Below are 27,989 nucleotides of genomic sequence, written 5' to 3'. Positions count from 1 at the left end.
CCAGCGAGCCGTTGCCCAGAGCCCCGGGCCATGTCCAATGGCTGGTGGCATGTGTGAATGAGGTGAGAACGAGTCATAAATGAATCAACACAGCATCTATCCACCACTGGCTTTGAGAGAGGCACATTCATATGCCCCAACAGGGTGACCAATAAGGCAGACGCTGGACTCCAGTCCTCACAATCTGTTAAGAGACACAAAAAAGAGAAAAGGATCAAAACCTAGACCTTTCTCTAAGATTTCAAATTCTGAAATCACTGGGAGTCTGTGTGATTATTAAGAGATAATTTAAAACAATTATTTTACAGTTTGTACATTTTCATTGACAGCCTTCTTAGTCACATGACTTACTCCAAACGATTAGGTTAAGAAATGGGGGAAGGTTTTAAATGAGAGCTTTTTTTTTGTCTGTTTCATATTTGTCCTTTGAGATTTCAGAAGGTCCATTGTATCTTTACACTATTGCCACTAATACAAAGTCGCTGCACAGATCAGTAGGCTTGGAAAATCACATTAACTATCAGTTCTGTTACATCAGACACTGGCATGTGCTCACATAACACTAAATGATGAGGTAAGGTCATTCTACCTACGTCCAGAGAGGGTAAATCTCACACTGAGCAACAGATAGCTGTGACTATCTGTCCTGTATCTGTAATTTTTCTGAATCTGGATTTTACTAACAAGCAGTAGCAAGTAGGAATCATAGTTTATAACAAGCTGCTTTACCAGCTACCAACATATTCTCATTAGCAAAGGCACTGATTTACAGTATATACAGCTTCAGAGGCATTTCACTGCAACAGCAGATTGGTTATTCAGCTGAGTTTATTTGCCCAGTCCCCTGTGGATCATGATATAACACCAGCCTGCTGGCCTCTGTTTGTGTGTTCAAGATATCAGGCAGTTTCACGCCCGTACAAGATCACAAAGTGTAGAATTCTTTACATGTCTCTGGTTCTTATGTTGAGCCTAAGGAATGATTATCCTCGGAGAATGGCTTCTTAAGTGAGCAGAAAATATTCAGGTCATCCCAGGACTGCACGTCTGCTACTTAGCAATGAAAGCAAATGTGACTGAGAGAAATTAAACCACCTATTGAAGAATTTCAAGGGCCAAAATAGATAGCAGTGAAGAAAAGAAAAGTTATTAAGGTAAAGGGAATCACACTGATATGAACAAATGGTTTAATTTTTCAAGTTTTAGGAGATATCATGGTTAATTTTCCTGACATGACTAGATAGTAATCGTTTGTGAATCCAGCGCTACAAATCAATATTTAAAAAAGAATCATTAAGTCCTCTTTGTGGATGTAAAAAAAAAAAAAAAAAAAAAAAAAGGCTATATTCTTTAAAATTATTTTTTTAAATGAGGTTCTATGATCAGTGCAATAGAAGAAATATTCTTAGAAAAGGTTCTTTACCAGAAGATGGTAATTTTAAAGGTTCTTCACACTCACAAATCTCCTTCTTCCATTGCATTGATCATAAAACCTCATTTAAGAATTTTTTTTACAGAATATATATTGTTTGTTTTTTTTTTACTTAATGGTCAGCTACATGGTCAGTAAGATCTTACATTACTTAAGTTACTTGTGCATGTTTTGGAAGGTTCTTTAGATAATCAAACTTGGTTAGTCTGTGTGATTGTGAAAAGAACCTTTTTAATCTTTATAACCGTTGGAAGAACCTAGGTACTTAGGGAACCTTAATATTATGTAAAATTTTCTGAACTTCAAAAAAGTTTCAACACTATTTTACAGTCTCGTTAACCATATAAATTATCTCATACAATATCTACCAAATACAGTATCTACCAAATAAATGTCCTTTTTTAATCAAGACACTTTATGGAACAAAATGTATTTCATATACTGCATCTATCAGAAATGTGCTTGATGTTGTTTGTTACTGTGGACAAAAACATCACATTGTTTACATCTACATTTAAGGCGTTTAGCATATGATCTGGGCAGTGAAACTTACATAAGCTTTTTATTCAGAAGATATCCTAGCTAGTGAGAAGAGAAGAGGACCAAGGACAGAGCCTTGTGTGATGCCAGTGAACAGTGTGCATGGTGCAGATGTGGACCCCTGCCAAGTGAAATGGTAAACGCGCTCCTCCAGATATGATGCAAACCACCGACATACAGAGCTGATGATTCCAAGACTGCAATGAGAGCAGTCTCTGTAGAGTGTGCTGGTTTGAAGCCAGACTGGTTTGGATACTGTAGATTGTTTTGAGTGAGAAAGAGAGGAAGTTTATTTTAGACAGGACATTTAAGGACATATGAGAGGAAAGAAAAGAGATACCGGTTAGGAATCACTGATGTACAAGCAATCTTAATTTGGTTTCTTCAATATGATGAAAACTCTGGAAGCCTTGAAGGTGGATATTACATGACCTGATGACAAGGAGCTGTTTTTGATGGGAGTAGTGAAAGGAAGCAGGTATGAATCACCTGAAATAGCATGGATAGAATAGGGTCTGTCGGACAGGTGTTTGGATAGTTAGATTTGAGAAGCTGTAGGATGTCATCTGTGGATAGGGGAGAGAAACAAGGCAGGGAAATAGAGAGAGGAGGATGGTGTGTGTTGGGAGAGGTGGGGGCAGGGAGAAAAGACTTCTTGTCGACCTTCTTCCCAAAAAAGGCAACACTATCTTCCAGGGAGAGAGTAGTGGGTGGTGGGGCAGTGGAAGGGTTCTAATGCTGATGCCTCCAGTTTCCAAGAGATCAGTAAGAGGAGTGGTCTGAGTCATGTTGTATGTACCTCCAGTCTTACCACTCTTTTTTGCACAGAACATCCATCAGTCATGGGGTAGGTTCAGAAGATCTTGATTCCTTAGTAGGGGAATGCTGATGTCACAGTCTGAAAAAAGGTGGGGGAAAAAACACAATCCTAGTGGCCCACTGCAGTTATGAGTTTCACGCTGAGTTTGGGCTAAAAGAGAGAGAAATGAATCTGAAAACAAGCAAAATACTCAGAAAACCTTTCACTCAACTCTGTGCTCACTGGTATGAAGCTTTATCCATGAAATATGTGTAATTTGAACTGGAGTTCCCTGGAAAAATCACCTGCTGTGGTGAGCTAAACCACAAGAGCCTGTTAGCTGGCCAACTATGCTTCTAAGCAGTGTAGAGCCTGTCTTACATTTCTGTTCACCAATCACTGAAATGTGCCCTCTCAGAAAAGGATTTTTGTCACCAAAACACATGTCTGTGTGCACTGTTGGGCTTTGCTGCGCTGAACTACACAATACAAAAACCCTACATTCCACTTTGTGCACACAAATATGAGGTTCACCCAGCTAAACAATACACCCAGGGTAATACCATATACAGGGTTCGTATTGTGAGGCATTATGACGTTATGAAAACTGTGGATGCTGCCCATCCCTAGTCCAGAGTGTTTCCTTTTCTGTGTGTTGCAGCAGAGTGATTGAAGGTGAGAGCGAAAGATGACAGCAAAGGGAGAAGGCAGCATGACTGCATTTTATTCTGATGGAAGGTTTAAGCCACCAAGAAGAATAAGTGAGGTCTCAACAGGGAGAGCACGCAGGAGAATGTCCAGTTTGTCAATGAAATTGCCTAAGGGCTAGAAGGGCAATAGAGAACAATGATCTGAAGTTCAGTGGGAAAAGACACTGTAACAGCATGGCATTGAAAAAAAGAAATGTCAAAGTGTGGAAAAAAAAAGTTGAGTGAAACTCTATTGACCAGAAAGAAGCAAACCGCCCACCCCCTGATGATCTGTCATGGGGAATGGGAGGGCAAAAATGGAGGACAAGGCAGCTGGAGTTGCAACTAATGAGCAGTAAGCTTTAGACTAACAAAGACAAACATTCATTCATTGTCTGTAACCACTTATCCAGTCATGGGTCGCGATGGGTCCGAAGCCTACCCAGAATCACTGGACACAAGGCAGGAACACACCTTGGAGGGGGCACCAGTCCTTCACAGGGTGACACACACACACATTCCCACCTATGGACACTTTTTGATTATACCTACCAATTTGTGTTTTTTTGGACTGTGGGAGGAATCCAGAGCACCTGGAGAAAACTCATGGGGACGTCAAATTGCTCACAGACTCACAGTGCTCACAGTGAACCCACAACCTCCAGGTCCCTTGAGCTGTCTGACTGCGATACTGTGACTGCGCCACCCTGCCGTGCCCAAAGTCAAATATTAGTTTTTAATGATGTAGCATATTCAAGACCAGTATACCGTAAAGCAGAGTTTGAACCCGAGTTAAAATGCAAGCACAATCATTATTAAGCAGTATAATAAATGATAATGATAGTGTGCAATTTTTTGTCATTGTACAACATACAACGGAATGTGTCTGCATTTAACCCATCTGAGGCAGTGAACACACACACACACACACACACACACTAGTGCACTAGAGGCTGTGAACTCACACCCAGAGTGGGGGCAGCCATCACCAGTGCCTAGGGGGCAGTTGTGAGTTCAGTGCCTTGCTCAAGGGCACTTCAGCTGTGGATGTTCCCGCTGATCTTAATAATAATAATACGTTCAATTTACATAGCACCTTTCACAAACCCAAGGACGCTTTACAGAGTGTTAGGGGAGGGGAAAAATTAACAAGGATAAAGAGAAGAGAAGAGGAAAGTTTTAAGCTGAGATTTAAAGGAAGACAGTGAAGAACAGAGACGGAGCGATTGAGGCAAAGTGTTCCAAAGACTGGGAGCAGCAGCACTAAAGGATCTGCCACCCATGGTTCAGTGTCTGGTATTAGGGACAGTAAGAAGTCCAGTGTTGGTAGATCTAAGTGTGTGAGAGGGACGGTAAGGAAGAATCAGATCAGAAAGATACACTGGAGCCAAGCCATGTAAAGCTTTAAATGTTAGAAGAAGAATTTTATATTTTATCCAAGATAAATGACAGGAGCCAGTGCAGTTGCTGAAGGACAGGTGTAATATGTGAAGTGTGCTTGGTGTAAGAACTCTAGCTGCAGAGATTTGGTACTGTACTGGAGACTGTTAATTAATTTGACAGGAAGGCCATAGAAAAAGGAGATACAGTAATCAATTAGAGAGAAAACAAAGGCATTGATCAACATTTTAGAGTCAGTATCACTAAGCATGTGGCGTAATCGCGCAAGGTTACACAAATGGAAAAATACACTTGTAGTGACAAACTTGATATAAGACTCAAAGGAAAGTGTGGAATCAACAAGAAAGCCAAAGTTTTTAACAACCTAGACCCTAGACTGACCTGATAGCTTGTCTGTCTTGGGGATTGAACCGGAAACCTTCCGTCCTCTAACGCCCCCCCCCCCCCCCCCAAAAAAAAAAAAAACCTCAGTGATTTTCACCTCAGTAATCTAATCTCAATAATGAACTCATTTGATTAATTCGGTATATTTGTCAGAATAGTTTTTGTGCCTGTATTAAATGGTTTGCAATAGACCTTTGAGAATAAATTGGATTGTGAATTCAACACTAATTAATCAAATGAGTTCATTGTTGAGATTAGATTACTGAGGTGGAAATCACTGAGTGTTTTTTTTAGTTGAAGGTATTTTGTAATCTGCAAACAAAGCCTCTCCTAATTCTTATGATGGACAGGCTCAAAGTCATACAAGAATGTCTTAGATGTCATAAATATTTAAAAACAAAACCTTGCAGCTATCAGTTTGTTAATAATCATTATTGCGTTTTACATTGTATGAAAATACCAGCTGCCTTTAACTCACAACATTAATTTCACAACAAACGGCCCAATGGAAATTGCCCAGAACGAATTATAAATTGTTACATTAACATGTACATCAAACGTGTATCTTATTTACACTTTTTTGCAGAAGCAAAGTTGTTGTGAGAGTGATACCTTGTTAAAAAACATATGCATTAGTGGTAAGCAACTCTGGAACACAGATACACGTTTACAGCTGTGAGTAAGTGACCATCACTTCTGTCCACCATCCAAAGGCATTAATGTTGATATCCTGGTGTAATTGCTGAACAATTACTTTGTACTAATGTGATTAAATTCTCCCAGACATTAAGAATTTGGGCAGCTAATGGCCACTCTACTGAACCCTGGGTCCTGAGGATGAGTTACAATTACAGTCATTACCACCCTTTCCACCATTATACCTGTAGAATAATGCTGAAATGCAGGTGAGAGTCCAGCATTTTGTCACAAACCTGCATTTCGATGTTTTACACTGTCACACTGTCAAATTAAAACTCCCTGTAAAGGTACATTTTTGTCCATTAAAAGCACAGACCGTGTAAATATCCCTTCAGAGTTACAGCATGAGTTCAGTTGTGCATCCTAAAGATAAATTACTTTGTTTTCTCCAGAAGGAAAGCCGAATACCTGTACATACTGTTCATAATATAATCTTTTGTAATTGAAAACAATGAACTTTTATTGAATGAATTTGAACTTAAAATTCTACAATGAATATCAAATTTCATACAATCAGGTTCCCAAATTCCAAAGCCTACCTGGAATCATTAGGCACAAGGCAGGAACACCAGTCCTTCTCAAGGTCACACACACACACTCCTCACTCCCGGAGCGGGACTTGAACCTACAACCTCCAGTTCCCTAGAGCTGTGTGACTGTGACCCCCCCCCCCACACACACACACACACACACAATAAAAAAAAAAAAATAAGAAAGAAAGAAAAACCTCAGAATTCTTTGGAATTATGCATTTTATATTTTAACATACATTTATTTAATTAAATTTCATTCATTCATTCATTATCTGTAAGCGCTTATCCAATTCAGGGTCACGGTGGGTCCAGAACCTACCTGGAATCATTGGGCGCAAGTTAGGAATACACCCTGGAGGGGGCACCAGTCCTTCACAGGGCAACACAGACACACACACATTCACACACCTACGGACACTTTTGAGTTGCCAATCCACCTACCAACGTGTGTTTTTGGACTGTGGGAGGAAACCGGAGCACCCGGAGGAAACACGAACACATGGAGAACACACCAACTCCTCACAGACAGTCACCCGGAGCAGGAATTGATCCCACAACCTCCAGGTCCCTGGAGCTGTGTGACTGCAACACTACCTGCTGCGCCACTGTTCTGCCTAATTAAATTTCACTTAAATTTAATTTATTCTTTATTGTCTCAATTATTTTCTCACAAATATTTTCCTTTCTATTGCTCTAAACGTTCATTCATTTATCAAATGTAACCGTTTATCCAGTTCAGGGTCGTGATTTGCTCTAAAAATGTTATATTTTTTTTCTTTTTTAAAGATACAATGTATTTTTTTAGATTGATCTTATTTACGTTATGTACAGATGTTGAATTTTCTCTGTGTAGACAGGCTTTATTTCTTAAAAAGACTGTAGAGTAAAGACACCTGAATAGATCTGTATTCTTGTGCAGGCATGTCTCGAGGCCAGTGATCATCATTCAGGAAGTGTTTTCTGCCCCCTGACTGTTCAACAGTCTTGAGTTATCATGACACATTTTAACATTGGACTCAAAGTGGCACAGAAAGCTTCTAATTACCATGTAGTGATTGGTGAAAATCAGCAGTCGATACAGTGAATATTACAAGAATTATGAATCCCAGTCTCAGAGGATTAGGACTACAAGAAGATAATGCTGGCACGTTTCTCAGAAGGCACTTGTTTTCTTTCAGCAGCTCAATTCTCAGTGCTGAAACTGCCTTCTACAGCATCTGAGCATGTGAAAGTCCCAAAACACAGTTCCATTAAAACCTTTTTTGGTTGCTGACAAGACACTAGAAAAAATGGTTGATATCTGTCTTCATCTGGGACCAGAGAAGATTTCAGCCTGTCACCCCAGACTTCCCCTTAAATGTCTTCTTCAACTGTCTGTCACATGCTGAAGGAGTATCTTTCAAAACATCATTAAACGGGAGTTTCAGGCAATAACAAACTTGTAGCAAGTTTAATCAATTAGATCCACTTTTATTAGTGGGGTAGTTTGCATCACATGCATATACACTACCAGTCAAATGTTTGGACACCTCATCTCATTAGTCATTGGTGGAGGGCTGTTCTCTGTATAGAACTGTGTACCAGCCCCTACCTCTGCACAACACAAGATATAATCTCAAACACATTAAGAAGGCGAGCAGTTCTACAAATTCACTCCAGACGAGGCCACAGCTGTTCACTATAAAACCATTCCAGGTGACGACCTCATGAAGCTGATGGAGAGAATGGAGAGAGTGTGCAAAGCTGTCATCAAAGAAAAAGGTGGCTACTTTGAAGTATCTAAGGTATAAAACACATTCTGGTTTGTTTAACACGTGTTTACTAAATCATTCCATATTTGTTCTGTCATAGTTTTAATTGGTTTCTGTATTAATTTAACACAGAAAACAATAAAAACTGAAGAAAAAACATTGAAAGAGAAAATGTCCAAATTTTTTACTGGCACTGCACATTCACAATATGTGGAAAATGGCCCAAAACAAAGGAAGCCCTCCCTGACTGGTACTATTCACCTTAAAATATATCTTTAAAGGCTGTTTTAATAAAAGCTCTGGTTCTATGTAGAACCATTTATATGGAGAAATGCATGACTGCTTAAACATTCATTCATTATCTGTAATCTCTTATCCTGTTCAGGGTCGTGGTGTGTCCAGAGCCTACCTGGAATCATTGGGCACAAGCCGGGAATACACCAGTCCTTCACAGGGCAACACACATATTCACTCACACACTCGCACCTATAGACACTTTTGAGTTGCCAATCCACCTACCAACGTGTGTTTTTGGACTGTGGTAGGAAACCGGAGCACCCGGAGGTAACCCACACGGACACGGGGAGAACACACCAACTCCTCACAGACAGATCACCTGGAGGAAACCCATGCAGACATGGGGAGAACACACCAACTCCTCACAGACAGTCACCCGGAGTGGGAATCAAACCCACAGCCTCCAGGTCCCTGTCGCTGTGTGACTGCGACACTACCTGCTGCGCCACCGTGCCGCCCTACTGCTTAAACAGTTCTGCCAAATAAATGTATTTTCTACTGTGTACCTTTTAAAAGTGAATATATATTTTTCTTTTTTTTTCACAAGATGCTCAGTTTTGCCTGTTCTACGGATGGGCAAGCAGAGGGGTACAACTGTACCTTTGCCCCTATAAACTCTGTGTCTGCCCAAGTACATTCAGTAATCCAGAAACACCCCTGCTGTAAGCCAAACTTCAGCTGCAGTGGTGATATCATGAAGGTTTGGTAAGTGTGCACCGTTATTTGAGTGGTGTGGTTTGCTCAGGCCGCAAATCCTGAATGCCAGTAGAATCACAATTATTATGTAAAATCGAACAACTGAGAGATCACATTTCACAAGTTCCTGGACGGTAGAGACATTGACATGTAACGGTTTTATCTACTAAATCGTCTTTAAGTTCTCTCCACAGGAAATGACACAGAAAACACAGTGAGTCAGCAGTTTGTTACTGTGGCGTACAAAACTTAGACAAAATATGTGACAGCCTAAGTAGGATTTCTTACTCACAGAAAACAAACTAGCCATTGGAGAAAGGTATTACAGTGAGTGAAGCATAACAGAATGATTGTTGTTGTGCTTGCGAAGCACTGTCGAATCCTGCCAGCCATCATCACAGTTATTGCAGTCTGTGAAAAGGTCAGGTTTTAATGTCCTGTATGCAAGAATGAAAGTCAAGGTGTCTTGCCTGTGCCTGAAAAAAGGAGGCAAATGCCTGAGGAGTTAATTTGACATTTGTCAGGGCCCCAGGCCCCAGCCCCTGTGGTAGAGATGTCTTAGTGCGACCATTTCAGTCTCATTAAGTGCTTCTTATGAGAAATGACTTCCACTGGCCGGGTAAGTGACTCCAGTCATAACATTATGAGTTTGATTAAGAATTGCTGGGTGAACATCACATGGTAATGGAATTCAGGGGAAAATCGCTCGTAACAAATCGGCCAATATATCATGCAGGCTAGGTTAATTAGATGCTATTATATAAACTAGCCATGTGCAAAAGAAATCATTACACTTCAGTCAGACGGCCCCCTTTATCTAAATTTTGAGTGCGCTGTTCTTACTTTGTTAAGTTGTCAGTGAAAATGTCGGCTGTTTTTAACAGTTTCTTGCAGGGGTAGTGAAAGTTATCCCAAAGGTGTATGAAGTGTAGCCCTGGTTTGATGTTTAATTATGTGGGCTACTTTATGGTTATGACCTTAATGATGACATACTCATGTCATAAGCCATTGTTGCCATGTCCTTTTCTCATGACTTTCCTGAAACTCTGAGCTCAGTCCATTCATTATGTCAAAAGCCTGTCTTTAAGGACAAATAGAGAAAAAAGAGAGTTGATACGGGCTTGTTGATAATGCAACTCATTTGCATCTGCCAAATTGGATCTCTGTCTCCCTGCCAAGCACAAAGAGCACTCTTTCCAATAGCACTTGTGTGAATGGCATTGGCACAAAAACCTGTAGCACCTAACATAGACACATTAATCCTTGCATGACTTTGGCCATGTCCAATTTAATTATTCCAATCCTGGCCAATTACATTTCTTTGCACTTTTGTCTCCCGTATTAACCGAGGAATCATTCTTTTTCAGCTTTTCCAATTATTAACATTCAATTATGTTCCCCTCTTACTAGAAATTCATGTTAATACCAAACATGACTCATTTAATTCTTTGTACTTTATTTAGGCCAGGCACAGGGAACAAACATTCATTCTGAGCATTTATCCTTCATTCTCTTTGTCCCTTATATTACTGCCTTCCTAAATCCAAATGTCTGATTTGCCTTTTTTGCTGTTGTCATAATTATGAATTCAGAGAAAAATCTTTCTCCAAATCACATGCTTAAGTCACTGCTATTTTTTCACACTGTATAGTGACAGGATGTTCCCAGAGGAAGCCTGGGAGACTGGATCTCACACAGTCAACTCAGTAATGAGCTGTGGTTGGGACAGGCTTTGGATTTCCAAATGCATTTTTGCTTGATTATATTATGAAGAACACTTAATCAAACAATTTCTTCAAATTGCGAGATTCGCGAGATTTAAACTCCAAGGCCTGGTTTCTAAATGATTACCACAATACTGAGAGATGGTGAGAACTGATGATCTTGGATTGCATTAATTAGACATTGAATTAATCCCTTTTAAACAAATGACACAACTTGAGGCATTTAAAAGATGTCTGAAATTGCCTTGTAAAACAGCCTGCCTAAAATGAGAGACACACTAAAAAATACAGGTTCTAGAATACATTATTTGGGACAATGCAATAAAATAATCATTTTCCATATCCTAAACAATAGCCAAAAGAGTTCCCCCAGACAGCTCTCATTCCAAAAAATAGGTTGGTGGGGCTGCAATGGGGGCATGGTTTCTGTGCAAAGGCTGTTCAGAAAGGTTCAATGGCTATAAATATCAAAATATCTCTAAATTCACTCTTAAATATAAAGACGCTATAAAAGGTTCTTTGAGTGATGCCACAGTGGAACCACATTTTGTTCCAAAAAAACATTTTTATCTAAGAAATGAGAGTGTGAAGAACCTTTTAAAGGTTAAAGACCCATCACTCTGTCTTTAGGTCCTTTACCCATTTAGAAATATTAGCAAACATGGTTCTTTATGGCATCGCTCAAAGAACATTTTGTAGCACCTTTATTTTTAAGAGTGTATATCAATAACAATTTGAAAACATTAGTCAAACATAGTTTTTAGTGTGTTGTTCTTTCAGGTGCAGACATGGTAATATAGCCAATCATAAGAATGATAAAGAGCAATTAGGTTCTGTAGTGTGCCCTGAATATAAAATGAAAGGAAGCAAGTGACAAGTGTGCTAAGCTTCAGTTCAGTCACAACCAAGTCATGCTGCTTTCCAGGGATTTTGACTGAACTGTTAAAAATGTACTGTTCGCCACACTAAGGTGAAAACAATGGCTACGAAACCCTCTTCAGGAATATCTCTCTCCAGCACTAGCTCCATTAAAATCTGGGCTTCTTGGACCCCAATAATTGCCACTTGCACTATAATTTGTAGATGGTCACTTAGTTCTCACAGCAGTTCTCACATTCCACATATAGTGGTAGCTGATTGCCCTGGTTACAATTGTTGGTAATTTATGCTTAATAACCTTTCAGGCTTGTGAGCTATTAATGGAATCATGAGAAAAATGACCCCAGCTTTACCATTTATGAAACATTACTCTCTTGGCACATATCAATGCATTTTTGTTTCAAAGAGTTTTCATTTATCAATGCCCTTAAAGCATTTATTTTACATTTTGATAATTTAGTTAATATTTCTTTTAAAAGTTAATATGTTCAGCCATCATCAATAAATGCTTGCTGGTTGCTGGTTTGATCCCTGGTGATGCTTTAAACATCCAATGGGTCAGAAACATTGGTTTGATGATTATTTCTGAAAATTCATTGCAAATTCTAATGGATAGAACGCTTTAATTCAAGAGAATGCAGTTCCACTTCTACAGAACCCAGTGCTAGGGAACTTTATAGCTCTTTAGCTTAAGCATGGTGTTGACCATGGTAAGCTTGGGCTCTGCACCAGAGCATCTCATTACATTTTTTATTCTATAGAAAATATACAACTAGTATGTACAAAACAGATTTGTACACACATTTTCTAGACATGATGTGCTAGATAAATAACCTTGATCTGCTGCTGGGGACAGTTGGTTGTCTTTAAAATTGTCTTTGATGACAGCAGAGATTCAAATGAAAAACTTCATTTTTCTGTGAGTCACATAAACGGCAAATCTCATGCTTTGAGGGGTAAGTGCCCTTGAAATGATGGTTCTTTAACTGTAAACTAGATGAGTGACTCCAGTAAGCCTTTTCCAAAGTTTAGAGAAAATGCACAAAATTTAAATACACTATGTCAATTATATGTTGTTTTTGGTTTATTTTCCAGTTTCTAGTTGCCCCATCCAAGTAAAAATAACAAGTTTTAGTGTGTGCCACACTGAAATATGAGCTTATAAACAGCAGAGAAACAACTCTGTGTATTGAGGATGTAACGCTAGAGGCAACTCCCTTGGAAACTCTGATTCAGCTGTGTGAGTGATGCGTCAGAACATGTGGACCCACTTGACACTGAGGCTGAGGAGGTGGAGAGTGTATTTGTGTCCACTTTCACCAAACTGAGCATCACACTTCCCATTCCATCAACTACTTTTAGAAACAAGAGTGGAGTATCCCCAAGGCACCTATCCACTTCACACTTTGTGCCATGGCCACAGGTGTCTGAAGGGCTCAGGTCTGTTTTCGTGCCCTGGCAAATTTTGTGTTGAAAAGTGAAGATGTGTTTTTGAGACACTTGAGACCCCTTTTCCCTGCCACATAAAGAGACACATAGGAGGGGAGAGGACTGATGAATGGTGATGAGATGCTGCTGCAGCTGGGAGATTTGTTGGGACAGCCAGGAGAAGATGAATCTCCGACGAGGTGAAACTGACAATAAACGACAATGAATGCACAGGAGGCAGATTGCAAACATCCGATGAAGTTTTCCTGCAGGGACCACTGCATTTTTATACCTTCAGGTTTGTCCTTTTCGTCATTCTAAAAAGGCCAAAAGGAGTGGGGATGTCATCAGCATTTCTCCTCATATCCTCTCAGCTGGGTCAATTTCATCTCGTTCCTTATCTAGCACGCTCTCCTAAGAGCATAGAATGTGATGCACTCAGAATTCTGCTTATTCATCTCTAATGACTGACACCATGAGCCCTGATAAGAAAAGTATTTTTTTTCTGTCCCTAAAAATACAACTGCCTTGCATTTCATTCAGGAAAAAAAAAACAGGGACATAAGAGGCATGTGGAGCACAACTGTCATGTTATGATGGGCATTTACATTCACCCGTCAGTATTTCCAGAAAAATCAAGTGCACTAAATGCCTTTTCCACTCACGCATAAACAGGCAAGCTGTCAACCTTAGAAGCACTTTGTATTCTGCACTTTGTAAATATTCAACATTAGATGTTGATGATGGTGCCATTGAGATGATCGTCTTTCTTTTGCAGACAGACAGTTATTTAAAATCCCCATCCATTTATGTCTCAGGGTGTTTTAAGGAGAAACAATACATTACAATTTACAAACTGCATTTCTCGGAAAAAAGAGACATTAAATAATGAGACATTATGTAAAATGCAATTAAAACAATTTTGTTTCAGAGATATTCACAAGTCACAAAATACAAGTCAGAGCTATATATATATATATATATATATATATATATAAGTTTGATATAATAATGTCTTCCCATATTTATTACCCTTTGCCACTCTTCTGTTATATACCAAGATTTTATACTCGCTGAAGGCTTCCACGGTGCTCATGCTAAAGCCATGTTACACTGCTCTGTTTTTGCTCATGTGCTGCACCTATATATATATATATATATATATATATATATATATGTGCATTGTTGACCTCAGCATGTGTGAGTTGCATATGTGGGAAGCACTGGGTATTAGAGGAGTATATGTTGCCATCAAGATGACATATTTTTCTAGGAAGTTCTCTCTAGGAAGGTTACTTAAGGAAGATAATGCCACAACACTGTCTTTGTAGACACTGAGTGTTTGTGCTTGACTGAACTGTCTCTAGTTAAAATCTTTCACATCATGAAGGGACAAATCAGGCACAGACCACAGTGACTTGTAAACAGCTGAAGTTTTGTGTCAAGCAAAAATTCCTTTCACTTTAACAGTTAGAATCCTCAGTTCCCAATGGAGTGTAATTAAAAGGAAAGGTAATGTAACACAGAAGTAGCCTCTGTCTCAACTCTTTGGAGTGTGTTTCAGGAAACCATTTATATATATGTTTATATTTACAGAGTAAAACCAAGTTATTCAGTGCAGACTCTGGAAATCTTTTCTTTGTGCCTTTGTCTGTTAAATAAAATTTCAAGAGAAATAATTTATTACAAAATGTTTCAAATGTTTGGAAAAGTGATTTGTAGTAGAAGAATGGCATTCTATTTGTACGTCACATTGTTAAGGCCTCACTGCACTGCACATTGAGTGACACACAGAGCTGTAACATTTAACAGGTATCATATACATTCATCTACATAACACATGCAAGTCAAACAAGGTGTACAGAGTTCACTTATTGTGCTGATGTGTTTCTGAGAAAGATGTTTTATTTTTGATAGTTATTTATATTTCATTCATTCATTCATTGTAACATCATTATCATCATTATATGTAACCCTTATCCAATTAAGGGTCGCGGTGGGTCCAGAGCCTACCTGGAATCATTGGGCGCAAGGTGGGAATACACCCTGGAGGGGGCGCCAGTCCTTCACAGGGCAACACACACACTCATACATTCACTCACACCTACGGACACTTTTGAGTCTCCAGTCCACCTACCAATGTGTGTTTTTGGACCGTGGCAGGAAACCGGAGCATCCGGAGGAAACCCACATGGACACGGGGAGAACACATCAACTCCTCACAGAGAGTGGGAATCGAATCCACAATCTCCAGGTCCCTGGAGCTGTGTGACTGCGACACTATTTGCTGTACCACCGTGCCGCCCAATTTATATTTCATATTAAATAAAATAATTGTCACGTTTTGATCATATATTTTAATTGAAATCTGCACTTTACATCCTCGGTCTAACTAAACTGTTTTATAAAAAGAATCATCCTGACTCATGTTGGTTAAAATTAGATTTAACTGTTTTGTGAACTTAAGAGAACATGCAACCTGTTTTACTAAAGTTTTGGAAATACTCAAGATGTAGATTCAGGGTTTCATTAGAACTGAACTATCTATTTAAATATTCCCTGTGTCATAGGAATTCAAGTAGTGGCCAAGTGAGTGCACAGAACCAGAACTGTTCCCTTGCTCTGACAAGAATAGAACATAAGACAAGACAGTGCTGAACATGTTGGTGGCAGTCAGTTAGACATTTACTCTCCCCAAATACCTAAATATAGCAGCAGAAACAAGCAGCTGTCTGTCATTTCTGATGATAATAGTCCAGGTAAAATCAGCAGCTCTCATTCTGAGGGTGTAGGTAGTCTGCTCTTGAAAGAAGAAGCATCAAATTCATGACACAACTGTTGTAAGTCACAGGTTAGACTAGTGGCTCATTTTAACATATATTTTACATTTAAATATATGCGCAAAGGTTTGTATAAACCCCTTTTACATTGTGAATTCAATGTATTTAAAGGTGCTTTTACAATAGACAGAATTTCTAACATATGTCACACTTTGTTTGAGGTGTTGGAGGCGGGGTGTAGTTGAGTCAAAATGCATTATTCAAAGAAAAAAAAAAAAAAACACTAAACCAAAAGATATATAGATCACAAAATCAAGACTTACCTGGCAAAACTGACAACTTATATGCACAGTATAAACAACAAAAGACCAGACAAAGAACACTGAAACAAAGGGCCTATTTTATACAAAACAAGGCTAGGAACAACAGGCGTAGGAGGATTACAGACTATACCCAGGTGGGTACACTAATGGAGAGGTGGGACTACAGTGGATACACAGAATCAAAAGAAAAGCACATGGTCAGGGACAAACAGGGAAGTAAACAAAAAGGCAAAACAGAAAGACAAGGGAAAAGCCAAGCAGGACGTTACATCATCCTGACACCTAATGTTTTTGTGAATAAATGCAGTCAAATCCTTGAAGAAACGTTTCAACATATGCAGCAAAAGGGGAGACAAATCCCTAACTGATGCCTTTTGTTCCATAAACTTGCCGTCTATAGAGTGCACACCAAAAATAATTGACTGGAAATCTTGTATTTTTACATTGTTAGTTAAGAGGGTGTTTAAAAAGTGTTGTTTGTGCAAGTCCCAGATCAAACCTTTAGAAATTTCCATCTCCAAATGGCTTCTGTTTGAATATGTTACAGCACATAATGGGAAGAGAAAAACTGAAATATCCAATAATATAAGGGGCCATCTTATAATATAAGGGGCCACGTGATAGTTGTATCTGACTAGCCACTACTCTCCATCCTTTATAGGCTTAAGAATAAACAATCAGCCATATACAGATCAAAATGTGGTGTAAACAAACAATATTTATTTAAAAACAATATATAAATAAACACTTTTAACATAATTATCTTTGTGATCAGCCCTCCAGCATCCAAGTCAGCATTTGTCTGATTCTGTAACAGCTGCAGTTCTTATGGTGGAATAGAAGAAAAAGAAGAAAAAGAAGCAAACGTAGCTGTTTATACTCCAGCTTGCAGCTTTGTGTCACCTTAAATTATGCAGTTGTTTTGTACAAGCGCCTTTAACTGCTTCACTATGTTTAACAAAAACATCAAATATAACTTTGTTAATGTGATTGTGTGAATATAGCGGCAGCATTTAAGGTGGAACTGAATCTTCAAAGAATTCAACTTAGCGCTTTAAAGGTGCAATGGAATATGAAACAAATTTTAAACTGTACTGGTGTGTTTTGGGAAGTTTAAACGAGTACTAGACAGTATAAAAACATCGGTATATGTTCACATTTCTGCTTCAAAGTTTGGTTCATGGTATTGTGACACTGCAAGGCTTTTAAAGTTGTAGGGAGTTGTGCAGTGAATGCCAAATTTAAATATATTCCCATGGCTAGGTTCATAGACTATTATTTATTAACAATCCAAAATCGAGAAGAACAGTTACAGTCTTTTCTTCTCTCTTTTCATTTCCTGAAGGATAGTTTCTCTTCATCTTCTGGTTATACACAAACTCTCCCTAACTTGAGACGAGGGGGCTTTCGTTATTTTCGGTGCCCTATGCAATGTGCATAGTGAGTGTATAGGGCAGTCCGGTTCTGCATTGGAGGACTAAAATGATGTCCCTTCTGTAATTATTTCCCAGTTACACTGTCTTTTTCATAAATAAAAGAAGAGAATCTTATTCAGCCATTCAGAGGATGAGTATGAATATGCAGCACCCTGCATAAACAGCATGAACTATGAAAATAAGTAGCAGCCCTGAAAACCGGGAATTGGTCTACACAAAGCTGTTTTTATTATTCACTTTTATTTCAGTACTGTATGATTTGTGCTATGCAGCTCATGAATGGAACTAAAACTTACTTCAAGTAAAAACAAATTTATTAGACAGATTTACTTCAGAGGCATTTATAAGCTATGGGCAGCAATATGTCCACACTTTCAGAGGTGGAAACAGAAATAAACACTGCTCTTTATTAAACTTCTATTAAATTGTAATATAGGCAAACAACTGCAGCATTTCACACTATCTGGTGTTCACAGAACTGCAAAGTCAAGTGATATATACCTACATACTCTCTCTCTCTCTCACTCTCGCTCTTGCTCTCTACCCAAACCACACCTCTGGCTCATTCTCTTTCCCCGACTCCAGATGACTGATAACTCAATTTTATCTTGTATCTTAAGTGATGGGCACATCCAATGTTAATGTCTTTCTGGACGTCCAGACATTTGGCCTAGAAGAGGCATGCTGTGTCATGTCTTATTAATATCCTGCACTGGGCCGTGCCCCTTGTACACAGATTGGAAGATAATTAACCTTTAAAGTAGGATGCTAGACTGACATTAACTATTTACCGCACAGTGGAGCATGGTGCTCCTGTCTACCCCTCACGTTCCTGCTCTCCCTCAGTTTTCCTGTCTTTCTTCGTGTTCTTATACGTCCGACCACCTTAAGTGGATATAAAATATATCTCCTCCATGGTACATATTTAGAGCATACAATGGGAGAAAAAATCTAGAATAAAACCTGAAGCAAAAACAGTGGCCAAGACAGAAACTAAATAAAATTGTGCTAAAATACAAGCTGACTACAAACAGAGCTCAGTAGCCGGTTTATTCTTTTAAATATTTCTTCATATCCCTTGCACACTGCAGTAATCAGAAATAGAAGAAATGTCCATATTATTTACAATAGCTAAATATATTCATATTGTGCATTTTATATCTGGTGGTATCACAAATCAGCTTTACAGAAATCAAAATTAAAATCAGTGTAGGCTCCAGACCTACACAATAGTGAGGTGACAGATACACACACACACAAATGCAATAAAAACATTACTTTTCTTGAACATTTATTTGACTATAAAATACAAAAAACCTTCACCTTCAGACTGTCTGATGTAGAATTGATGTATGTGCAGACAATTGTGCAGATTGTGGATCTCTGTTACAGGTTAAATAAATGAAAATAATTTTGGACCTACCATTGAGTGTTTTCTCCAGAGGAAACACGTACACATAGACAGATATAGCTGTTGGTCCTCAGCAATAATCTCTCCTCACACTCAGTACATGGGGGTGGTGATAATTTACCCTTCACACTAGGGGTGTGCTCCAGTGAATGTCATTATCATTTTTATGATATTTGTAATGTTCGCGTACATCATTGGCCAACACAGTGACACCCGAATTACATTTACAGCATGTAAACTGCATTGAGGCATGTTTTAGATCATGTTTCACCCCATAACAGGGGCAGTCAGGAGCTGCCTTCATATACACCTCTCTCTCTCTCTCTCTTTCTCTCTTTCTCTCTCTCTCTCTCTATGTGAATAAGTTCATGCGGGTCCTCAACCCACAGCTCGGTTCGCTCTCAGTATGTCTAACAGCTTTGGCCATGTTTCATTCATAGACCAGTGCAGGGCAGAATGACATTCTTCATTTTTAGAGCAGATACAGAGACCACGAAAAAGTGAATGGAAGAAATGGAGCTGCAGGGGGCAAAGAAGTATGAAACAACAGGAAAACTGTGGAAGATATGATGTGTTCAGAAAATAAAAGAGAAATTTAATCAAAGGCTGAGACTGATATTGAGAGAATAGCAATGACATATGAATGACTGTGAGGTCTGACAAGATTTAAGTCAGTTGTAAGAAAGGGAAATTAGTAAAAAATTGTGGGCAGCCGAAAGGCCAGGGTTGATTACAGAAGGAGTCACTGTAAAACTATTTTATACATGTTAATTTAATGTCACTGTGGATTATAGAAAATAATTAGCTATTTTTGTAACTAATTTAGTAAAAGAAATCCCATAAGAGGCTAGCAGAAATGTGCTTTACTGTACAGGTAGAGTCTAATTTAAAGAAAACCTTTTGGATTTATTAGATATTGACTAGCTGGTGATACTGTGCCTACAACTTCAAAAGTTATCTTCAAGGATCATTTACCAGTTTATTGATACTGCTTTAGCTTATGTGCTATTCCACGCCTCAAGCAAGAAACAAATTAGAATTCAAAGCAAGAGAACATTTCAGCACATGATCCTTTTACAGAGAAATCTTGGGGAAAAAAAAAAAAAAACAAGGGAAGGGAGACAGGGATAGAGTGAGTGTTGTTCTTCTCTCCTCCATGGCCAACACCATTACAGATATCCTGAAGACTGACCTTCAACACGCAGTCTATTAATTACACGCCTGCTTAGTGATCTCCGTCAACTCCACTTCACACGGGGTGTTATTTCTTAATTAGAATAATAAGGTAATTAATAACAACACGGGTAAGGTCATAACCTCTCGTCACGAGATGGCCACTTAACAAGGGGGGGACAACATAAAATAGTTCAAGGCAGTAATGTGTATCTCATCTCTGCTCATCCGCCAGGTCTTACTCTCATCCTCCAGGGCTGAATGACAGAGTGCCCTTGCTGGGTAATTATATTAGGTTCTGCGATGTGGGGTCATAAAACTTAAAGTAGTCTAATACCTGGAAATTGGCTTTCAGCAGAGCACTGCGTCTTGCTGTCATGTCTGACAGTGCTCTCAGCCCAGGGTTCCTCTCCCCACGGCTCGTAAATATTGCCATCATGCAAAATAAATAGAAGGCGAAAACAAATAGCACTAAATCATCCACCTTACTAGTGTGATGCCAGGCGCCGCCGCGTTATTTACTGGTTTTATGTCAGGCTGTGTGGTCAGAGTGATAATGCCCACTTTATCGCCCACATAAAACCTCTCGTCAGCCCCCCTCCCCTCCCTTATTCTCGGTGCCCCCCAGCTTTCGGCCCCCTGCGTTGAGATATGAGGAGATCCAGACACAATCCTGGAAGAATCAATAAACATTCAAATGATGTTTCAGCTCTAATGGGGCAATCACCTCCAAAACCCGCAACACCCTTCACAAACACATCCCACATTCCCCTACTCAACGGTGCTGGATCAATGACCTGTCCCGGACCCCTCATTCTGGGGCTGTTTGACGTTTGAATATATGATTTCCTTAATTTCTTTACATAGATGGGTGCGTGGAGCTAATACTAATGAGCAAATCCAACGAGAGGGCAGGCAGGATAGTCCAAGGTGTCGCATGCTGTTCTGGCTGTTAAACTTCCAGGAAAGTTTTCTATTAAAAGCAAAACCCTGTGGAGATTAAAAGCTATTAAAATGTTATCTCTTGACGCGATAATTCATTTGCCATTATCTCAACGAACCATCTTCGCTCGTTCAATATTTTCTGTAGTCAAGAGGCAACAGAAGACTTCACTCTATGTGTTTATTTTTTATCTATTTATACTCTATCAAAGGTCAGATTGCTGTTATCCACTGACAAAGATCAGTGTCGTTCGGTTAGATGTTTTCATTTATGTCCATCGGGACAGAAAGGAAATACAGTGATCTTGAGTTTGAAAGAAAATATTGCTAATTAAACTATGGACAGATAGTGGGAAAGGCAGGATGCAGCTTTTTGACCATTCAGATTCTGCTGTTCTCTATGCCTGATGTAGTACCTCACTTACAGAGGAGCTTGTTAATCTTATGGAGCTCCGGTTTGACTCTCGACTTTCCGGCTGTACTGCACAACACAGAGCAGAATTGAATTAGCCAAATCGATAGAGTACTCCAGCAAAAGGGACATCTGATGTGGTTATGGTGTCTGGTTCAGATGCAAATGGAAGCTGGAATTCATCGGGGGCCCTCAGCATGGATGTTCACACCAGTCCCTCGTTCTTGCCCTGAGATTTATATTAATGGGGAACAAGCTCAGATTGACAGAGCCACAAGAAGGACTTGTTTTCCATTTTGTAACCCTTCAGGATTCTTCTGTAATTGCCCTGAGGCCCTGGGTCTCAGGGGGTTGGAGGAGACAATGGAGGTGTGAGAGAAGCTTGCTCTCTGTCACTCATTCACTCCTGTTAGTCACCGCTTCATGGAAACAGACAGCAATTACAATAAGACACCCACTGCCCCTGGCACTCTCAAACGCAGGCCTGAATGAGGGGCAGTAACTCTAATCCTAGCCTGTCGATTCTATCTTCTGCATCCTGTTCTCACACACATACGTGGACATACTCACATATGTGGACACACACACATTTTCTGCCAAGATAATTGTATTTTCAAGCTTTCCTCGTCTCCGTTACTTCGTAGGATGAATGTACACAATATAAGCTGGTGGACACCTGCTCTTCCAACAAAACTAGTTTTCTATTTGTTCCAGTAGCAGATTCTACTCATCTGGGAATGCTTTACTCTAGATGTTGTATAATTTCTGGGAATATTCAGTGGCATTCAGCCAAAAGGACAATCGTAAGGTCAGATGCTGGATCTGATATTCTAGAATAGCACTGGGAGGTATTGGATAATTCAGAGAAGACAGTCCCACTGCTCCAAATGATACCTCAGCACTTACAATTATGGTCTGTGGTGGTGGATCGTTCTCAGTGCTGTACTGACTCTGGCATGGTTTTGTGGGTTAGTGTGTGTTTTGATGGTATGAAGGGATCAGATACAGCAGCTACACCTGGAATAATTTAAAGCCCTCAGTGTCACTGTTTGACTGAGAATTGTCCTTCAACCAAAATATCCAACCAACAATACCCACTGTCCACTGATGGAAGACTAAGGGATGGACCTAAGAGAATGGACAATGAGTGCAGATAAAAGGCGGTGGTCTTAATATTATGACTGGATTGTGTATCATTTCATGATATTTTGAACAGAATGTATCAGCTGTGTGTACACAGCATGGTGCCTGTGTCCATAGGGGGTTCACAAATTATATATTACAGGACATAATAACTCTGACATCACGTTTAAGACATTGCTTTGACCCTCACTACATGACGTTTAACCTCAGGCTGTTAATGAGAGTCAGGTTAAAAAAAAATACAACACAGTACTCAATACATCTGGGCAGGCATGACCTTAAGGTTAGAGAAGTGATTTTGTAACTGGAAGGTCACTGGTTTGATCCCATCCGCTGGTAATCAATGGGAGAGAGGCGAAGCATGAAAGAAGAATGTTGCCTCCTCCCTCAACATTTACGGCTGAGTTGGCCTTAAGCAAGGCATCTGAACCCCAAATGCTCTCTGATCAGTGGGATGACTCCTGTTTCTCTGGGTGTGTGGTAGTGTGTCATCACTGCCTCTTGTGCATATATAAGTGTGTGTGTGTGTGCTATGAAAGGGTTAGGTTGTAGAGGTACTACAATGTATTGACAAAAATATCACATTTCATTTAATTCAAAAAAAGCAGATAGCTTAGCATTGAAATTCTGCAGGTCAGTGTCAGAGGCTCTGTTCACTCAGCTAAACACAGAGCGCTTCATGACGTTGGTGAAAAATCACACATATCCCTTCCACTTCACTGCCAATGGAACAAAAGGTTATCATAACAGCCCTCTTGCTTGCATTAGAGCCATTGCTCTCAGCTGGGTCTCCTTGGGTGTCAGTCTCCCGTAATAGGAGTTAATTATATCTAACCACCATCTACACGCTTAAACTGGCTGCTTATCCATGCCACAGTGACCTCAGCTCAAGGTCAAACGTTTCCTTGTCAGGCCGATTAAAGACTTATACAGGGGATTATCACATCACCATATAGATGCTACTGGGCTCCTCTGCTAAAGAATGAAATGCCATCATGTGTAATGGCCTTATTATTCTGTGTGAACTCTGTGACCTGAGAAACATCGTCCACCCACAAACTCTGAGGGATACACTTTCAATTGTTTACAGTGAGGCTTCGCACTGAGGCTGTGAGGGGACATAAGCCTCCCTCACCTTACTCACAAAATAACAACGCTAACAAATGGAGCTATTGTGCGGCCATGTTGAGGACGTGAGTGTGTGTGGTTGGGACGCTTTAAGTGTTGCTCATGATGGCTCTTGAAACACATCCCTGGAGAGGCATACAGCAACAACTGATTACACGTTAATGTCTTTACTGCTGAGTGCGACACTTGTTCTGTAAATTTAACACAGTCCAATTATGCAGCTTCTCTATAGGATAAAGCACCAGGACCCACAAATGCACACACTTTGCCACAATGTGGAAGAGTACTGCTAGCTTCAGTCAAGTTTTAAGGAGAACTTAATTATTTAATTATTTTTGAACCTACATAATTACATTGTGGATGATGTTGTCATTCTATTGCTGTGCAATTCTGTTGCACCACTGAGAACATTACAGACACAGATTTCCTTACAGTGGGGGTCATAGGGATCAGAATGTGTGCATATTTGCAAATATGATTAAACCAATGTAAAACAGAAACATTATGTAACCCAAAACAACATTGGAACTCTAGCCCCAGGTGTCCATGCACCAAAGACTGGCTTTTAACACTGCCATTTAACATTTACTGGCACAAAACTGCAATTAAAAACACTCAAAACCAAGTATGAATCTTAATGACAATAATTGTAGATATTTTTTTATAAAAGTTATTCTTTCTGTTTTGGGTTTATTTATTGCAGGCTGTAACCTGTAGTGGATCAGTGGCCATTAAGCAGTGAACAGGGGCTAGTAGTCCAGGAACCAGACACTGTCTGTAAACCTGAGCAGGAAGCAGCAGCGGCAGCAGCAGCACTCATACTAATAAGGTGCAGCCTGGAGTCAGGCAGCTATAGCAGAGCACTGCAGAAAGCCATACACTCTGCTGAATTTATGAGCCAGTTTGGAGGTCATCCAACCAGTTACACATGCTCTGCAGAGTACATGAGAAAAGCCCTACCACCCACACACACATTACTGCCCAGAGTTCCCCAAGGCTCACTCATCCGGGGACCAGAAACTTCCGGTACTCCTCAAAGCGCAAGTTAAAAGGGCTAAAATATGGCTAACTGAGGAAATATAATAGGCTTCTCTTCAGCTATTAAGAGGAATTTATGGCATTCAGTCATGGAATAGAGACACTTGTTGCTTGCCCGATTCAATCATAGTCCCTCGCTCTCTTATTTATTTATTTAAATATCCTCAAACAGATTTATGCCCGAATATTCAATTGAAATTCACACAGTGTGAGGGAAGCAATGGCTCGATTTACTGTCCCAGGGACATCTCACGCCTCTGACAAACTGGCCACCCAATTCCATTTCTGAGCGTGGAATGGGGCCATGTTGGTGGGGGGTGTATGTTTATATGTAAGCGTTTACTCTCAGATCTTTACCTTTATTTCACCAAAGCACCATCTTTGTAACCTCTATAATAAAGATACGGCTCATTATTTTATTCCATGATAGTGTCATGACACAGGCTTAAGTTCAGGCTTTATGAGATAAGACAATTTACTTGTTTCTCACCTACCACCTTCGCTCTGGAGAACAAGTGCTGGCTTTGCAGCATTTTTACAGCTCATTTTCACTCACTTATTCCCCTTATGTTTGGGTGAGGATTTTATCACACTATTAGCATAATCATTAGTACTTAGTCGCTAAAGGGCATCACTTGTTAATCAAAATCATTTTAACCTTTGGCTAGATTCTCACAGTCAAGTTGTTGCAGGTTGGGAGTTGCATGCAGCATAATTTCCCTGCAACCTGAGAGTTACATAAAGCAAACAAGAGCTGCAAGCAACATGTTTAATTACTTCAATTGTTTGTAAAATTAGCAGCTCATTTTTTAAATACATGAATTATTTCTCATTACACAAAACTAAACGGGATATGTTATTTACATTTTCATATTTGCAGCAATTAGATTGTTTGCTGTTCTGGCCTAGTTAACTGACAACAAAAACATTACTAACCTTACATAAAAGCAATCTGAAAAATCTCATCAAAATTATTATACTTTCCTATTCATTAATTAACATAATTTGAGATTTTTTGCATCGCTGTTTCATGAAACTGCAGTTAGTGTCTCAGTCACACAGCTCGAGGAACATGGAGGTTGTGGGTTCGATTCCCGCTCCAGGTGACTGTCTGTGAGGAGTTTGGTGTGTTCTCCCTGTGTCAGCGTGGGTTTCCTCCGGGTGCTCCGGTTTCCTCCCACACTCCAAAAACACACATTGATAGGTGGATTGGCGACTCAAAAGTGTCCGTAGGTGTGAGTGTGTGAGTGAATGTGTGAGTGTGTCTGTGTTGCCCTGTGAAGGACTAGCGCCCCTTCCAGGGTGCGCCCAATGATTTCAGGTGGGCTCTTGACCCACTGCGACCCTGAACCGGATAAGCGCTTATTCTACTTATCTACTTATTGTCTAGAAAAATATATGTATCTTAAAGACAAATATTTCAAAACATGTTACATATTTTAAAATGTTATTAACATTACCTCTTCCTGTTTTCTAATATGGTGTGTGGCTTCTGTAGCCATCCGTATTCAGAGGTTAATTAATTAGCTTAAATGAGGCAGGTAATTACAGCATAAATGTATCCAGGCAGGAAAAACTCCCCCACTTGCGTGTAACGCTACCTTGCCATTAGCAGCCAAGCATGCAAGACATGACGCTGAATTAACTCCACTGTCTCCCAACATATTATTCACTCATAAACACCTATTCATACTGACCTCATTTGTTTTAATGCCATAGCATTTTAAATTCAGCTAATCAAATGCAAAGTGGAGACTGGAATTTGAAAAAAAATAATATTGGGTTAATGTTGAATATTGATTAGGAACTGCATTTTGCATTCCTCAGATTCCTAATAAAAGCAGAGTAAATCCTCATGTCAGGAATCGGCTTCATGTGGTAAATCATTGCTGAAAGCATTTTTAATAATTATATTTTCCAAGATAAAGTACCATAAACTCTACATGCTCTATGTTAGTGAACTCCAGTAGTCCTGGAGCAGCTTTGGAGCAATATCAGGAATTCCAAACAAGAGCTTCAATTAAGCAGTCAATATTGAATGGTGTTTGCAATGACAAAGGCCCCAATATCTTTTACACAATGCACAGGCACCGCTTCCAGCTGTGTGAACCCATCTGACAAAATCTCTATGCTGCATCTGTGAAAGGGCAAATTCACATGTGAAAAAGACTCAAGACAAATGAAGTCAATCCACTGAATACTTTTGATCTGCCATTGACCTAACATCACCAAACTGCTTTATATGCTGGAAGAGATCACACAAGGCAAAGTCTGTCACAACAGCTGAGACACCCATGTTAGCTAGCACTGCGAGTAGAGAGATAATGATGAGACAAGTAGCTGTCCTACCAGGTCAGAGAGTGAGGCTGGTTGTGCTCTCTAGGACATACTGCTTTGGATGGCTGAGACATCACCACGGATGGAACCAGTGATCCAAGCTTAGACCGCTGCACCACTTGGGAGCCCACAACCCCTGATTATTACTCCTCTGTAAAACATTAAAAATCATGTCTTGAATTTGAATTCAGACTTCAATCTTTATTTTCATTTTCTCATTTTAGCTTGTGTTTGTTTAGTACTGCATCACTTTTACATCAATGGAAAAATTTAAATAAAGCTTACCCAAGAATATACACAGTACACTTGTTCATACGACATTTCTGAAATCAAGGGCACTAATAGGGAATTTATTCCCACCTTGCAGAAACAACTTGTAACATGCTTGGTTCTGTGTTGTGTTGTTTACTTTGGTTCCTGGTTGTGTTCCCCTTGTCACATGATACTCCTTCCCTTGTGTTCCCTTGGTCATGTGACTATCCTTCCCTCATGTTCCATGTCTTGATTAGGTTTCAGGTATGGCTTTTTTGTGTGTCATTTTATAGCCCATGCCCTAGTTTCCTGCTATTTGAGTTAATGTTGTGTTCATTTTGATTCTGTTCTGCCCCATAACT

General features: G+C 39.6%; 1 long non-coding RNA gene across 2 annotated transcripts; it reads right to left on the bottom strand.

Annotated features, from left to right (window-relative positions):
• Window positions 1–47: 47 nt before the first annotated feature.
• LOC136699319 (uncharacterized) lies at window positions 48–27,781 on the bottom strand. Of its 2 annotated transcripts, none has more exons than XR_010803638.1 (3): window positions 27,661–27,781; window positions 27,388–27,526; window positions 48–184 (listed from the first exon to the last, which is right to left on the bottom strand). It is a non-coding gene; the product is annotated as an uncharacterized lncRNA (long non-coding RNA). The 2 variants fall into 2 exon arrangements; XR_010803637.1 differs by lacking the exon at window positions 48–184 and adding an exon at window positions 27,051–27,175.
• Between the last annotated feature and the right edge of the window lie 208 nt (window positions 27,782–27,989).

Source organism: Hoplias malabaricus, chromosome 6 (assembly GCF_029633855.1).
Source record: "Hoplias malabaricus isolate fHopMal1 chromosome 6, fHopMal1.hap1, whole genome shotgun sequence".
Lineage (NCBI taxonomy): Eukaryota > Metazoa > Chordata > Actinopteri > Characiformes > Erythrinidae > Hoplias > Hoplias malabaricus.
The sequence above is the reverse complement of the archived record's forward strand: the minus strand, read 5'-3'. Positions and strand labels throughout refer to the sequence as shown.